The sequence below is a fragment of the Musa acuminata genome, chromosome BXJ3-1 (genome assembly GCF_036884655.1).
Source record: "Musa acuminata AAA Group cultivar baxijiao chromosome BXJ3-1, Cavendish_Baxijiao_AAA, whole genome shotgun sequence".
NCBI lineage: Eukaryota > Viridiplantae > Streptophyta > Magnoliopsida > Zingiberales > Musaceae > Musa > Musa acuminata.
In genome coordinates, this window is record NC_088349.1 from 17,325,443 (window position 1) to 17,330,162 (window position 4,720).

The window sequence follows — 4,720 nt, forward strand, 5'->3', positions numbered from 1 at the left end:
CTTTATTTATTTCCTTGTGATGAAGATAAATGTAAAAAAAAAAGGAAAATAATATTTTAAGCATGTTTATCCAATAAAAAATTATTAGTAACAGATCATAGGAACAAAACTTGAACACTTCCCAGAAATACTGCCATTGACCTAACAAGCATATTATCTAACTACTATTGAAAGCAAAATGTAATAAGAAAAGAAAAAAACAAATTTGAAAAAATAGGGGCATTCCGAGAATTGAACTCGGGACCTCTCGCACCCTAAGCGAGAATCATACCACTAGACCAAATGCCCGTTTGATTGAACGATTTTAATACTAATTATATTAAGCTTAAAACATTGTGTATCTAAAGTTGGACAACTGATATCCGAAGGTAATAGCTGATATCTTACAGTTCATGACGAAATTTATCCAACATAATCTATTATTCTACTGTTATCATATTTAGAAGAGGGAAAGAAGTTCGAGCTATAATGTCTTCATCACATATTCCGCTTCCTTCATTCCCGTAATATACCGCATTAGGTGGGCATTCGGTAAGACTTTTAATGATCAAGTCAGTTTTTGTTTTTATTTTTGTTTATTATGGGCAAAACATCTGCGGCATTAAAGCAACTTCACCACCATTCTCTTTGACACACTATGTGAACAGATCAAGTAGAAACGTTTTTTACTCTTAACGCAAAAAACAGTTCTCCATGAAACGCTCATTCTTGCTGACATTACTATCTATCGATGGATCGATCACCCGATTCCTTGCTCATCAACGGTACAAAAAGAGGACCCATCACTTCAAGCTTAGCTGTTGACAGAGGCAACAGCAGCAGTAAGAGTTTTGTGGCCGCACACGAATGGCTTCGGAAGGGACGGCGACTGCGGCCGCCCGCCGCTTACGTACATGGCTGGTGACACCCATGCCTTGCCATGCCATGCCATTCCCCTACGAATCTACCTATTCCTTGTGGTCAAAATTATGATGGTTACAACTCTATTATGTTGCACTTTCAATCGATCTTTGTCCAACTTCACTTGCTATGGAGAAGAGAAAAGGATACTGTCCTTCTCAGCTGACCACTTCTTGTGCAGACTGCAATTTCAAATCTTCATCACAGTCAACAGCATATTTTCATAAACAAACTTGACTATTAAGATCTTATAGCCATATAACATGTAGAGATATAGAGATAACACAGTAGACAACATTTTTCTCCACAACTGCATGAAACCATACTTTTAAACTGAAAAGGAGCAATGTTCTTTTTGCATGCACGTTTAAGTATTCGATACTTCATCAAGCTTTTGTGCTGCACTAACTCAAAAGTGGAAGGCCAATACGCCAAGCCTAATCTCTCTCTCACCCCTCATATGAAGATTTAGCGTCAGAAAGGCGGAGGAGAAACAAACAATGTGTTAAGAGTCTAAAGCCCACCTTTTGGATGAGACCACATTCTCTTGACCACGGCCATGCCTTCCTTTAAGGTGGTGTCTGGGAACGCACGCCAATGGAGTTATGCCGCTTCGAAGGTCCCGACGGCGGGATTGGCATCGCTCTCGGCAAGAACCCAAAGAAACCACCTGACCTCTTCTTTCCGGCCGGGTTTTGAGCCAAGGCACGCAAGTCTCTTGAGCCACTGCAACATGAAACCAAGATGAGGAGGATTACCAGGATTGAGCCTTTGGCGAGTAGTCCCATCTGAGCAAACCAAACAAAGAAGAAAGAAGAATAAATCAACAGAATGTGTGAGAGAGATTGGAGAAGAAGTCAACAAAGTGGAGGGTGGGAGAGGACAGCTTGAGCTGGATGGAACTGAGATATATAGCAAATGGGAAGTGGGGGAGTGGAGCGGATACAAATAAGGTTACGATCGAGTTAGAATAGGTACAACGTGTGGGGTGTAGATATGCTCACGCACTGTTGAACACGAGGACCAGTTTTGACCTTTAAGAGAAGATGGCTGCACATAGCTAAATGGGAGATGAAGAACTTGGAAGAAAGAGATGCTGAGGATATGCGGATGACAAGAAGGGAACGAGACATAACAAAGGAGGATTCTGTGGTCAGCTTATCTAGAATGAAGAAGGCCACGAGAACCAAGGGCAGACCAAGAATGGCAAAGGCAACTGTCGTTTACAGCGTAGAGAGACACCCCGCCCTCTCTCTCTCTCTCTCTCTCTCTCTCTCTATATATATATATATATATTAACATGGCACCATCGAATTTGTAGACTTAGGTCGCATATGATCAACTACACAACAACAAGTTGTTACTTTTTGTTAATGATCGAAGGATCCCATAATCTCAATCCATTAGATCGAAGGATACCATAATCGTTATTTATATTTATCATAATCTCAATCCAACAGTTATCTATCATACTATAGAAACAACCCCAAGAACCCAAATGTATTCTTAGAACTCTAAAATTCTCTAGTTGAATACATTTATTTATTTTGACATTTGATCGAATTGTATGTGATAGGGAATATTTCGGTATCATCTTACAGTGACAATCAACAGCTACCTCGGAATCAACATGGCATCTTAGAGTTAGCGTGGCGCACATGCACGGTATGACCTCGAAGCAACATGACAGACTCAGAAACAACTCACAGCCATGCCCAAGATCATACAAATTAGCCCCGCACGGCGTGGAACTGGAACAGTTGACCCATGCCATCTAGGGCACACGAACCAACCGGCTGGAGTGTCGGTAGTCATTAACAACCTGCGTGTGACCAATCTTAGGGAGAGGTATAAATGCCAACCCCTTGGGCAATGCCAAGGGGGTAGATCTCAAACATTCAACGCTATAGTAAAAAACTAACTTAAGCTTCAATCGAGAATCCCCCTCTCGGTATCGACTGTAAGTCATAGGTGCCCTATAAACCAATAACGTGAGTGATAGCATATATGACATGCTACGTTGTTTTTTTGTTTATTATTATTATTGATATATTTTTTATTTTATGTTGTATATTGCATATATTGTGATGTCCATGGATCTGTACAATGAGAATCTGATCGTGATGAGATCGTAATAATGAGACCGATTCACTTTTAAACACAGACCCTAAGTAATTCTAATCGCAGGTTACTCAAGAGGGACATCAAAATAACCAAATAGATTAGTATGCTATATACCCATCTATATGATGGAGGTAGTTAGTCTCATAGCTGCTCGTGTGAGGACACTAGGGATACAATATAAGTATTCATTGGAGAATGAGTTCATTGATTGATCTGCTCACGGAATGTTGGATGGTTAATGATACCTCATTATCAAACAATAATTTCGTGGTCCTAGTTGTGTGTCTGGTCCTTAAATTTGAGATACCAAGGATGTCTTGTATGAGTGCTCAACTCTTTAATACTGGACTTATATGTCTAAAAGTTCTAGATTTAGCATAGCCTGGGAGTGATAGCTAGCTTTATGATCACAATTGAGTGTCGATAGAGGATATGTAGGTAAATCTAGAGGTGACATCATATGCATAGTAGAAGAACATAAAACAAATGTTGAATCTTAGATTTTGATAATGAATTCAATTGTAAATTGGTTGATCTAATCTATATGTTGAGAAAAGTGTGCAAGATTAACTACGACAGTAGTAAGACATAAAGTAGGTGTTATGTCGGAGTCAAGATCGAGACTTCATTGGGAGTTCGAGAGTTCATCAGAAGTCCGAACGTTTATTGGAAGTTCTGCCAGAACCAACCGAGAAGTCCAGGAACTTGCCAAAGAAGCTCATTGGAACTCGCCAAGAAGTTCGTCGTAAAGTCTGGGAGCTTGTTGGGAGTTTGTTGGAACATTGCCGAGGGTTCGTCAGAAGATCGTAGGAAGCTCGCCGGAAGAGCAATTGACATATTAGAACAAGAGTGCTTTGATTATGTCTTAGTTATTATAGTTAAACAATAGATTGAGTTAGAATTAGAAGGTAATCCCACTAACTTAATTAGGGGCCAACTAGGCTCTTAATAGGGCTGAATTGGGTCGAATTGAACAGACCATTCAGCCCCTGAAAATAGGGCCAACGGTGGCATCGCTTGGTGACCCAATCCCCCAGGTGATTTGAGTGTTGGTACTACCGACAGTTAATGCTGCTAGTGGTGGTACCACACTTGTCAGGCGGTGGTACCACTAGAGCTCGGTCTTCGAGCTTTATTAAGCGGTGGTACTCGGTGGTACCACCTAGTGTTAGGTGTCAAGCAGTGGTATCACCTAGTAATGGCGATGGTACTACCAATACCTCAAAATCCGGGATATGACACTTTTAGGTTCCAATTTTGAAGCCATTGGAGCCTATAAAAACCTCACCCTTTTTTGCATGAAAGGGCATGAAAGTATTTGACATAATCTTGAGTCTTTGAAGTGTTAAAGAGTTGTAAAAGTGCTAGAGTTCTCTTTCTCTCTTTCTAAATGTTGAGATCATTCAAGAGAGGTGTGAGACTTGTAAAGGTTCTCTCCTAAACCTGTGAAAAGGAGAAAGCGCTATAAAGAGGTGGTTGGTCTTCGCCTATTGAAGGAAGACCATTAGTGGATGCCAGTGACCTCAATGGAGGAGGAATCCGAAAGTGGATGTAGGTCACAATGACCGAACTACTCTAAATTCTGGTTTGCTTTGCATTCATGCAATTTACATTACTGCAAACTTCCTTAATCTTCTCTTTGCACTTTTATGAAAGCTTTCAAGTTCAATTTCTCTCCAAAATGGATTGAATCAAA

General features: G+C 40.4%; 1 non-coding gene across 1 annotated transcript; it reads right to left on the bottom strand.

Moving 5' to 3' along the window:
• Positions 1 to 216: 216 nt before the first annotated feature.
• On the bottom strand, positions 217 to 288 carry TRNAP-AGG (transfer RNA proline (anticodon AGG)). The gene has a single exon. It is a non-coding gene; the product is annotated as a tRNA-Pro (tRNA).
• Between the last annotated feature and the right edge of the window lie 4,432 nt (positions 289 to 4,720).